The sequence below is a fragment of the Eucyclogobius newberryi genome, unplaced genomic scaffold (genome assembly GCF_026437365.1).
Source record: "Eucyclogobius newberryi isolate DKJ021-1_F unplaced genomic scaffold, fEucNew1.0.hap1 SCAF_6, whole genome shotgun sequence".
In the NCBI taxonomy this organism is placed as follows: Eukaryota; Metazoa; Chordata; class Actinopteri; order Gobiiformes; family Gobiidae; genus Eucyclogobius; species Eucyclogobius newberryi.
In genome coordinates this window covers 24,975,562-24,988,499 of record NW_027316278.1, presented here as the reverse complement: position 1 = coordinate 24,988,499, position 12,938 = coordinate 24,975,562, and positions in this window count along the sequence as shown.

Sequence of the window (12,938 nt, the reverse complement as noted above, 5' to 3'; positions counted from 1 at the left end):
CGATATCAGTCTGGTCACGTTTTCATCTCCCCAAATAAAATACAAAAATCAATCAAAAAATATCATGGTGAGACTAATTTATGCGTGTGCGTCACAGTAATTAAGATGTGTAAATTCCGACCATTAGCGCCTCTTCTCACAACTCATTTACATGTCAATGTGAGTCCAATAAACACGGATATAGCCATAATCACTTTAGATTTGCCAATGAGAGAACAGAGGAAATAAGATAAGATAAGATATTCCTTTATTGTCCAACATGGGGAAATTTCATTGATGCAACGCAGGTAGATACAGAGGTAGATACAGAAGAAAAGAACAGATCACTTATAGGAAGTCTGAAAAACACTTTCAGTAGAAGATCTCCTATAAACAAAAACTCCCATAGACAAAACCTCCCATTTCCCAACAAGGGATGGAGGGGAAAAAATAATAATAAAGATAAAAATAAATAAATACATAAATACCATTGCATGTGATCACAACAGTAATTGCACATGAATATGTGTCACGACGGCACATGAATTTCACAGTAATTGCACATGAATCGCGACAGTAATTGCACATATGACGGAATTGCACATGGTTAGGTCAGTATTGCGAGTGTTCAGGACTAACAGCGTTTGTTATAAAGTCTGACAGCAGCAGGAAGGAAAGACCTGCGAAACCTTTCCTTCACACAGCGAGGGTGGATCAGTCTCTCACTGAAGTGTCCTGCGGGGGGTGACACTCATGGTCAAGCATATGTGTCTGACCGTGGCTAAACCAGTTACATGTTATTCACAGATTCTGAAAGTGTGAATTCAAAGCTTTCCAATGATGTCTCACTCATGTAGATCTGATAATATTTGAGTAAGTTGTGGTCATTTGAATGTATACAACTCTCAAACCCATTCACTGAGAAAACGGGGCTCAAAGTTTCTCACCGGAGTGAGCCCAGAGTCACAGGGGGGCGGGGCTCATTTGCATCTCATTGAGATAAGCCCTCCCCCCTGTCACACTGACACTCCCTTCCCCCTACAGCTGTCACTGAAGACTCAAGAGGAGTGTTGTTATTGATGGTAACTGGACTTGAATCAGAATTAGAAGTTACTATATTAAAATGGAAATACTTGGATTACAAAAGGCCCTGAATAGAATCAAAGAATCAGAATGAGAATAGGGTTCATTGCATTTGTCGATAAACATAATTCACAGGTGATTCAGTGCACCAACAATGGTGCACTGAATGATTCAACACAAACAACATAAGATAAGAAAGATAGATGGATAGATGTTACAACGCAGTAGATACAGGGGGAAAGGACAGATAACTTATAGGAAGTTTAAAAAACACTCTTAATAGAAGAACTCTTATAAACAGATGCCAGGGCTAGGTATACGAACTGCAACGGGTCCATGGCTTTGAATATATGAGCTATGAGATAATAGATATGATATGTACACCAGAGTCCAATTACATCAGAGATCACATCCTCATCCTCTTCTTCGTCTGTGCACTCTTCTGTGCTGTGACTCTCGGCGCTGGGCATGTGATGTCTTTTGCCTCGTCAGCACAGAAAGGCCTGATTTTTTCATGCAGATAGGTCTGCCTGTCAATGTTCAGTCCAGGTGGGACCAGGACATGGAGATTGTCAACCAGAGGCAGAACAGCTGAATTGCGTAGTAGCTGAAATTCCACTGGTTCTGCTTCACAGTGACTTTTCGCAAGCACCACACCTGGTCTCTTGGCATCAAAGCTGTAAACAAATAACAGGACATTTAAGAAATGGCTAACTATTTCACATAACACTCTTTTTTTTTTTTAACACAATGTGAGAGTTTCAATATAAATACCTGAAGTGCTGATAACTCTTGATCTTTGGAAGCCGTCTGAAGAAGGGACTCAGATGCTTCTGCCAGTCGAAGTTCTTGACAAACACTTTGCCATCCGCCGTTCCAACAAGCTGTGGGATATTGAGGTGAGACTCAGGAGAGCTGTTTTCCACTACCTGATGACAAGGGCGACAATGTAAAAAAAATGAGAACAGAAGAAACGTATCTTAAGCAGAGAGCAGCACTGAAGTTTTGCACATTACAGTAGTCAAATAATATAAACTAACCTCAGCGATGTCTTCCAAAGTGTCAACCCTGGTCTTCATGTATGCTCGCTTGATAAGTCCAAAGCCGCAATCAGGGGAGAATTTGGTGTGGCCAGCAATGAGGAAGTGGATGTCCATTGTGTAGTGAAGCTTGGCCCCGGCTGCAGAGGGTTGGACGGAAAGTGTATCTGTAGTAGACAGAGAGAGAAAGGAGATTAGATTAATACATATGACATTTGATTAAGACGTATATCTCTCTATAATTGCTATTCTGCATTTGCACTATTATTAGTACCTGCTGTGCAAAGTCGAAGCTGTAATGCATCCTGATGTCTTTGCTTGCTGGCGGTGAGGGTCCAAAGACAGCACATTAGATTCTGTTGTAGAGATCTGTGCGTGGCCTGCAGCTTCTGATGTGTGGGAGAAGCTGTTTCCACAGTTATCTGAAGCTTGATTTACAAACTGCAGGCTCACCTGAAAAACAGATGTTGCTTATGGTTAATTATACTCTAATCATTAAAACATGAAAATCACCAAAATAATGTTTTACACTTACCAAGCTCCTTAGCAGACTTCACGTAGAGACCTTAGTCACATGGGTTGGGAGCAACTTCACATGCCAATCCTTATGGCCAGGATGTCGACCAGGTAGCATTATGGAATGGACTTCTGCATAGTTTTTGATAAACTCCACAACGGTGTGAATCACTTCATGGCTGATGAACCTGCGTGAATGTGGCTGTGCGCGCTCCTTCCTCAACCGTGGTGTTGCTCCATTTTCGTCATAGTGTTTGATGTGTCAGTCAGGGTGTCTTTGCCAATTCTGAAAAGGGGAAAAAAAAGGATTAGGGTTAACAGTAATATGGGAATAACACGCTTCACAGATAACAGTTCACATTGTGACGTTAACGGTGTATTTAAGATGCAAAACGCGGAGATATTGGGACATCTGCCCTCGGCTAGCGGGGCAAGCTAGCTCACTTGAGATAACACGGCTCGTATTAGCAAAACACTTGCAGAACAGCACACCAAAACATAAACATACACTCGAGTTTAAAACCGGCGCACATTAAAGTGATTAAAAGTGGGTGTTTTAGTCGCAAAGCTTACCTGGTTCAGCCGTCCTGTTGTCTCTCCCAACACCGTGCACAGAGAGACACACAGGAAGCTGATGATGGCCAGGCAAGCGCGTGATTGGTTCGAGTGACGCAGTGCGTGCGTGACGTGCGACGTACGTAAGCCACGTGACCAGAAGTGGTATCGGGAGTTGTAGTTCTTTTCTATTTCTAGTTTTTTTATTTTCTAAAACTAACACAAAACACCATAAAACACACACAAAGCACAACCCACGGGTCAAGAAATACTACATAAGTATATAATTTGTACAGACAAAACGCAGAAAAATAACCCGATAACATAGCAAAGTTTAGCTTACAACTTAGCTCCGAATAGCTGCGTTTAGCTCCGGGCTGTGGGGCTAACAGCCGGTTTAGCACCATAAAACACACACAAAGCACGACCCACACAACCCACGGGCCAACCCACGCCAAAAAATAACCCGATAACATGGTGATAACAGCAAGTAGTCACATTAAGCCCGTATTGCAGAGTGCACTGAAGCAACATGTTAGCTTAGCATTAGCTCCACCGGAGCAGACAAGTAAGATTCTAAAGTGATCACGAGACCGCCTTAAAACACAGCGTTAAAGCAATAATTTAGTAGTAAAGTAAAAGTGTACCTGCGTAAACAGTTCTGTTGCAATGTAGTCCAGGAAATGTAAGCTCTGAAGACTGTGCTCTGCAGACGGTCTGGAGTAATGAGAGGAAAACACGGAGCACGCAGAGCACGCAGCTGCCATGCGGATTACAGTTGATTGGTGGAAAATGTAAACAATACGTTGGCTAGAAAAAGGTGACGCCCCCCAGGAGAGCAGGAAAAAGACCCGAAAACTCCACATTTTTAACAGCTTAATGTATACGTTTAAGACAACCAATAGTGTTATCTGAAGCACACAGGGGCTTATTCATAACTTCAACTAGCACATTCTGCAAAAAAACGAAAATCACGCATTTGAAAAAAAATAATCTTTTTTGGGGTTTATCTCAGTTTCACCGAGGCCGACATGTACCTGCATTAAGGCTGCGGCGCCACATATGTTAAATAGTTTGCCATTTCTTAAATGTCCTGTTATTTGCTTACAGCTTTGATGCCAAGAGACCAGCTTGCAAAAAGTCACTGTGAAGCAGGACCTGTGGAATTTCAGCCACTACGCAATTCAGCTGTTCTGACTCCGGTTGATAATGTCCATGTCCTGGTCCCACCTGGACTGAACATTGACAGGCAGACCTGCATGAAAAAATCAGACCTTTCTGTACTGACGAGGCAAAAGACATCACATGCCCAGCGCCGAGAGTCACAGCACAGAAGAGGATGTGGCTGTGATCTCTGATGTAATTGGACTCTGATGGTGTACATATCATATCTATTATCTCATTAATTAATACATTTTTATGATGTACATATCACCACTTCCTATTGCACTACATAACTTTATACCTTTATTTCATTATGCACATATCATGCCGTTTAGTGCTCAGTGTTTTGCTGTTTGTGTTGCACTGAATCACCTGTGAATTCTGTTTATCGACAAATGGCAATAAACCTTATTCCGATTCTGATTCTTGGACTATAAAAGGCTCTGAATAGCATCAAAGTATTTCCATTTCAATAACTAGATCTAAATGTACTTTTTGATAGCAATGACCCCAGTCCAGAAAAGTGCAGTGCAGGAACAGCAAATATACTGAAAAACCCTGGATTTTGGATTTTTTTTGTGTAAAGTAATGTTGAATGCCATTTTCTTCATTTTCACTGGTGTAAACTATGATAAATATACAAGCCAGCCCGGTGCTATCCCACCAAATGAAGGAATTAGAAAAAACATCTAGCTATCTAGCTCTTTAGCCAATTTCACAGCATCAATCCTTTTGCCATTTAGGTCAGTCCTAATCAGCAGAATGAACTATTCATAAAATAACAACACTCTTTGACAATGATGAATCAAGAACTTTCAATTTATTTAAGTAATCAATCATTTTAAAAAAGGTTTCAAAAGATTTGGGATCTGGAAGTCATAAAATGTGAAGGTGTTCATGTGGATGTTCAGTGGCTGCAGGACGGCTGTAGCATGTGGGTGTCATTGTGTTGGTCATGTTTCCTTTCATTTCCCAAAGTTATCACACGTAGACCACCCAAGGTACTTGAAGTTATGCTCCTTGGCAGCCCACGACCGTTCAAAGTAAGGGGCTTTTTCCTCGTCCGAGAGCCTAGTCCATCGCTCCCCGACAATTTTGTTGACCTGCGCTGAATTTCTGATGTTATATTTGAGCATGACTTTCTCCCTCTGCTCAGCCTTGTACAGCATGAAGGCATTTGGTGGTTTCTTCATGTACGGCTGAGCATCTTTCATTCTCACCCTCGAAATGGAACGTAGTGTTTGCTCCTTTCCAGGTAAATCGTTGGCCTGTTTCGTCACATGCTGAGAGTGCGCCAATCTGGAGTCAGGTGGGACGTCTACAGGGGGATAGTTGTTCTTCCTTGTTGTAGGTCCATGTGAAGGTGCAGGTGCTGTTTGTAGAATAGCTCTGTCAGTGTCTGTACTGATAGTGCCGTCCAACATGACTTCTATGCTGGCTAGCATTGTGTCTACATCCCATTCATCCGTGCTACCAGTGCCGTCCAAGAAGGCATCAATGATGGCTGCCATAGCCTCTACATCCAATGCCTCCATGCTACTAGTGCCCCCCAAGAAGGCATCAATGGTGGCATCCACAGCCTCGACATTCAGTGTGCCCATGGTATCACTGCAAACAAACATGGCTTTGGCTTCAGACAAGTGAATCTCCAGTGAACTCAACACGAGAATGAGCGGCCTTATATAGGGGCGGAGCTGGGGGGGGGATATTGGGCTTTATGACATCACGGTTACATGGCCAATCAGAGTGTGAGAAAGAAACAGACAAGTCCATATATGGTCAAAACAAAGATCAGACCAAGTCCACCACAGGTAAGCGCTGTAAAACAATGAATTTGAGTTTTACACGACAAAAGCACTATAAAACAATGTATTGCAACAGTGCGAGCAACGGCGCGGGCAGGGTAACGGAGCGCGTATCGGAGGAGAGCACTGACATTGGATTAAAAGAAAAAACTAGGCAATTCAAAAGGCATATCTTCTTTACGAAAAATAGACTCCTGCTGAATTAGTTAGTTAGGCCTGTAAAAACATCAGGAATCATTTCATTGGTAGATACAATAATTTATTCATGAAATTACGCTTGATTCTATTACTCTTTGTCAAGTTGACTTCTCGGATGGTAGCTAATTGAATATTTGAAATGAAATTTGCGTGCGCCGTTGTGCGTGCGCCGTACACGGCTGCGTGCACCACGCTCCGATGCTCACTCCGTTGCGCGCACCGCTGCGCTCTCTGTTGCGCACTCTGTTGCGACCCGCGCCAGGTCAGCACAGCGCGCCTCTGTGTGCGGGGTCAGCACAGAGTGACGCGCGCCGGGTCAGCACAGAGCGCCGCGCGCCGGGTCAGCACAGAGCGACGCGCGCCGGGTCAGCACAGAGCGACGCGCGCCAGGTCAGCACAGCGCGCCTCTGCGTGCGGGGTCAGCACAGAGCGACGCGCGCCGGGTCAGCACAGAGTGACGCGCGCCGGGTCAGCACAGAGCGATGCGCGCCGGGTCAGCACAGAGCGACGCGCGCCAGGTCAGCGCCCCTCTGCGTGCGGGGTCAGCACAGAGCGACGCGCGCCGGGTCAGCACAGAGCGACGCGCGCCGGGTCAGCGCCCCTCTGCGTGCGGGGTCAGCACAGAGCGACGCGCGCTGGGTCAGCACAGAGCGACGCGCGCCGGGTCCGCACAGCACGCCTCTGCGTGCGGGGTCAGCACAGAGCGACCCGCGCAGGGTCAGCGCGCCTCTGCGTGCGGGGTCAGCACAGAGCGACGCGCGCCGGGTCAGCACAGAGCGACGCGCGCCCGGTCAGCACAGAGTGACGCGCGCCAGGTCAGCACAGCGCGCCTCTGCGTGCGGGGTCAGCACAGAGCGACCCGCGCGGGGTCAGCGCGCCTCTGCGTGCGGGGTCAGCACAGAGCGACGCGCGCGGGGTCAGCACAGAGCGACGCGCGCCGGGTCAGCACAGAGTGACGCACGCCAGGTCAACACAGAGCGACGCGCGCCAGGTCAGCACAGAGCGACGCGCGCCGGGTCAGCACAGAGTGAGCCACGCGGGGTCAGCGCGCCTCTGCGTGTGGGGTCAGCACAGAGCGACGCGCGCCGGGTCAGCACAGAGCGACGCGCGCCGGGTCAGCACAGAGCGACGCGCGCCAGGTCAGCGCCCCTCTGCGTGCGGGGTCAGCACAGAGCGACGCGCACTGGGTCAGCACAGAGCGACGCGCGCCGGGTCCGCACAGCACGCCTCTGCGTGCGGGGTCAGCACAGAGCGACCCGCGCAGGGTCAGCGCGCCTCTGCGTGCGGGGTCAGCACAGGGCGACGCGCGCCGGGTCAGCACAGAGCGACGCGCGCCCGGTCAGCACAGAGCGACGCGCGCCAGGTCAGCACAGCGCGCCTCTGCGTGCGGGGTCAGCACAGAGCGACCCGCGCGGGGTCAGCGCGCCTCTGCGTGCGGGGTCAGCACAGAGCGACGCGCGCGGGGTCAGCACAGAGTGACGCGCGCCGGGTCAACACAGAGCGACGCGCGCCAGGTCAGCACAGAGCGACGCGCGCCGGGTCAGCACAGAGTGAGCCACGCGGGGTCAGCGCGCCTCTGCGTGTGGGGTCAGCACAGAGCGACGCGCGCGGGGTCAGCGCGCCTCTGCGTGCAGGGTCAGCACAGAGCGACCCGGGCAGGGTCAGCGCGCCTCTGCGTGCGGGGTCAGCACAGAGCGACCCGCGCGGGGTCAGCGCGCCTCTGCGTGCGGGGTTAGCACAGAGCGACGCGCGCGGGGTCAGCACAGAGCGACGCGCGCCGGGTCAGCACAGAGTGACGCGCGCCAGGTCAACACAGAGCGACGCGCGCCAGGTCAGCACAGAGCGACGCGCGCCGGGTCAGCACAGAGTGAGCCACGCGGGGTCAGCGCGCCTCTGCGTGTGGGGTCAGCACAGAGCGACGCGCGCCGGGTCAGCACAGAGCGACGCGCGCCGGGTCAGCACAGAGCGACGCGCGCCGGGTCAGCACAGAGCGACGCGCGCTGGGTCAGCACATAGCGACGCGCGCCGGGTCCGCACAGCACGCCTCTGCGTGCGGGGTCAGCACAGAGCGACCCGCGCAGGGTCAGCGCGCCTCTGCGTGCGGGGTCAGCACAGAGCGACGCGCGCCCGGTCAGCACAGAGCGACGCGCGCCAGGTCAGCGCAGCGCGCCTCTGCGTGCGGGGTCAGCACAGAGCGACCCGCGCGGGGTCAGCGCGCCTCTGCGTGCGGGGTCAGCACAGAGCGACGCGCGCGGGGTCAGCACAGAGCGACGCGCGCCGGGTCAGCACAGAGTGACGCGCGCCAGGTCAACACAGAGCGACGCGCGCCAGGTCAGCACAGAGCGACGCGCGCCGGGTCAGCACAGAGTGAGCCACGCGGGGTCAGCGCGCCTCTGCGTGTGGGGTCAGCACAGAGCGACGCGCGCGGGGTCAGCGCGCCTCTGCGTGCAGGGTCAGCACAGAGCGACCCGGGCAGGGTCAGCGCGCCTCTGCGTGCGGGGTCAGCACAGATCGACGCGCGCCGGGTCAGCACAGAGTGACGCGCGCCAGGTCAGCACAGAGCGACGCGCGCCGGGTCAGCACAGAGTGACCTGCGCGGGGTCAGCGCGCCTCTGCATGCGGGGTCAGCACAGAGCGACGCGCGCGGGGTCAGCGCGCCTCTGCGTGCGGGGTCAGCACAGAGCGACGCGCGCGGGGTCAGCGCGCCCCTGCGGTAGAAGCGTGTGTGCTAATGTTAGCTAACAGAAACTTCTCTTCTCCACTGACACTTTGATTAAAAAAAAAGTCCTTTGTTGTCACTGTTGTGATCAATGCTGAAGTTAATGTCGCAGTATAGCCTGCGGGCGGGCTCGACTTTCTGTTGGCTGACGGTGATGTCAACCACTCTTAAAAGCGCTTCCGTCCTTACCTTGCGGCCTCTGACCTCGCGGTCTTACTTTCGGGTTCCCGGTGTTTACGCCGCGCACGCCACTCTCAGGTAGTATTAAACATTCAGATGTAAGACCGTTAGCGTTATTTGTAACGCTGATTGTAACTTTAATTTAGTGCTTGCTGCAATGGGCCGTGCGCTCTGTGTGCCGCCCGTTATGCCGGCTAACGGGCGTGCTATTGTTAACAGTCTGTCCAGTCCTCCAGCGCATTTATCCAGCTGCAGATCTGAGCCATGGAACTAGGGTTCACTGTCGCCGCCTTGCCTTCTTGTTGCCTTCTTGTTGCCTTCTTGTTGCCTTCTTGTTGCCTTCTTGTTGCCTTCTTGTTGCCTTCTTGCAGTTGTGTGTTTCCTGCTTTACCTGACTGTTCTACACCGTTCCGAACTATTTGTTAATGACCTGAGCATCGAAAAATGAACTGTGCGTAAATTATTCCAACTGTAATGTCCTATTAACTTATTAACCATGTATTAATAAACATGCATTTTCTCTAACCTCAAGTCTCTGCCTATCAACGACGAACCTACGTGCCTGATATTTAGCTGGTCTTGGGCCAACTCCCAGGTGGCGTTGTTGGCTTTTATAAAACATGAGATGGTTTAGTCTGGTTTAGCCACTATGGACAAAAAGGGCTAAGCTAAACGACCCTCGGAACACCACATTAACTTTTATTCTTGAGTGGTAAGCCAGATTCAGAGTATTTAAATCCAGCGCTGCCGCAGTCAGAGACATGAATGGTCAGAGCACAAGAATACCCGATGTGGGCGCCTAATCCAAACAAATGCACACTTCGACTGAATGTACTTGTTTCTGTCATCAAGCCCTTACATCTCTCTGAAAACAGGTCTTGTTGTTCTCTCAAGTGTTATTTGGACAAACATCCACCACACTGCATGTGCAGTCACTGTCCTTGTGTCCTATACAGAGGAGAATTGTGTAGTAATTCATTATAATATGGCCCAGACAGTGGTGAACTTTGTTGACAGCTACTTATAAGCACTGAAGCGTAGACTTCTGTCCCTCCTGACACATTTTTGTGTTTTTGCATGTAGTGTTCCGATCATGTGCATTTATAAATGTCACCAAAATTGTCAAATTGGGGAAAGATTACCGGGGAAAAACAGTCCAACCCGTCATATGCACCTTGAGTCGTAACATGAAAGACCAAAGCTAAGTGTTCAAAAACAACAATTTGTACCTACAATTGCCATTATACTTGGCTCAGTACAGAGATGGTTCTGCGTTTGTCTAAGCCGGCACCAGTTGCCCAGCAGAGCGTGTTGAAGGGTCATTTGTGGTGAAAAACTGTGATGAAAAGATGAGCTGAGAGTCCTTGCTCCTCTTGGTGCTTTGGGAAGTGCCACCCTCGATTAGGCCCGACATGTCTCCCTGCGCATTATGGCCGGCATTAGGAGAGCCGCTCTTTATCTCTTATCTCTTCTTCCACAGAGCTGTGAATCTGCAGCTCCTCCAAACACACGGTGCTGTGGCCAAGCTGAAACTGTCCCCACAGAAAATCCCTCCAGTGATGCAGAGAGAGGGAGCACAATGGCATTTGTTCAGCTGATGGGCTCAGAAAAGCACTGACAGTGTCGAGAGGGAGAGTGGATCCAGGTGGGTCAAGAGACAAAAAAAATGAAATGTGTTGGCTGTGATGTCAAGATCAAACCGTTCTTAGAAAAACTTTATTATCATGTCATATATAACAATCGTGACCATTTTAATAGCAAAATGGGTCGTTTCAATGCAACTTGTACACGTCAATTTTGCAGTTCTTTTGGTCAGACTGTTCATCTTATGTATGTTAACTGATTTTATGTTGCACCGACTCATCAAAGCAAGTTCCTATGTTTATGAGTTCTGTTCATTAGCAATGGCAATGAACCTTCTTGATTCTGATTCTGATTTGATAAAGTATAAGCTTATGGAATGTATTGGACAACATGAAAGCAAAAAATTGTTTTATATTGTCTGATTACGTTTCACTAATTTTGAATAATTGTGAAATTGTGATGTATATTCTCACTTTTATTGTCATAAAGTTTGATTATGTGACATGCCTAATTAGCATGCCTTAAAAAGTCAATCTTACTTCAACAAATGTATTAGGCAAGTACATTTTGGGAACTGTTTGGTGCCTTGATACTTGACAGTATTGTGAACAATCTTTAAGTGGCACAGCTGTTAGCAAAAAGCAATTTTACACACAGAAATATATCCCCAAATACCTGAAAACATGATTTAAACATGATTCCTTTCTGAATATAACAGATTTCTTGAAACTCCTATTTAGCCCCAGTCAATCCCCATCCTCTCGTGGGTCCAAACTAACATTTTAAGAGGCTTTGCGCGCAGTATTTCAGGTACTTTATTGATCCTTGGCTCTCCTCAGTGCTACGCAGTATAGTCTGATTAATTCCTCTCCTACAGACAGCAGACAAATGCAGATACCTCCAAAGCTTAGGAAGCACTTGTCCCTAATTCAGATTTATTATCACATTTTTGCCGGCCTGTCACATTACTATCTGCCAAGGAGGTTATGTGCTGCTTAATAGTGTTTCCGTCAGCAGAAAAAATTAAAACATGAAACATGCAGCTTGTGCCAAAGATCTGGACTCAACGTCAAACTATAGTTAGTATAGTATGGCGGAAATGTTCATATACAGTGATCCCTCGCTATAACTCGGTTCACTTTTCGCGGTCTCGCTGCTTCGCGGATTTTCATCATGCATTGTGTTCTGCATTCTGATTGGCTAAACAGTCTCTCCGCGTCTTCTCTACCTGTGTGTCAATAACGTTATGGATTAATATGTACACGTACGTAAAACCGCTTGCCAAATTGAAGTTTGCGAGGCCGGTGAGAGCGCGCGTGTGAGCTGCGAGACACGCCAGTGAGAGCGGCGGCGCGCGTGAGCTTCTATGTTTTATGGAGTATTTCATTGTATAATAACTGTAAAAAAATAAAGGTTTCTACTTCGCGGATTTCGCCTATTGCGGGTTCGTTTTGGAACGTAACCCCCGCAATAAACGAGGGTTCACTGTAAATGTGTTTTTCAAAATAGTTTTTAGCATAATACACCAATATTTGTGTTATTGTTTACATTGGAGAGGTTTTCTTTATTCATTCCATTCCCACCGCTTGTTCCCGTTAGGGGTCGCAGGTGACCGGAGCCTATCCCAGTGACTTTGGGCCTTAGGCGGGGTACACGCTGGACAGGGTTTTCTATATATTGTTTTTCATTACACAAACAAGAAGAAAAAAATGAATCAACTTTTTCCTGCCCATGATTGATTCTGCCACAGATAAACATGCATGAGTCTTCTTTTTATGATGCTGTGTGTTTTGAATCAGCGTCCCTCCACGTATCTCAGCTCGGAATGGAAAGAATCAATTCTGGGAAAATAATTACCAAAAGAAAGAAAGAAAATAACCCTATTCATGATGTTCAGAATGATGAGAAATTAGGACTGTAGCAACTATTCAAATCGAAATATTATATATTTTGGATGGTAAAAAGTCCAAATATTGTCATAAAAGGAAGTGGAAACCCATGAATACCTTTGCTACATCACACATTGTAGTGTGAAATGTGGGTGAGAGAAGGGAGGACATTCAGCATATTGTGAGAGACAGGAATCAAACTCACGATGCTGAGGTCATCTTGGTA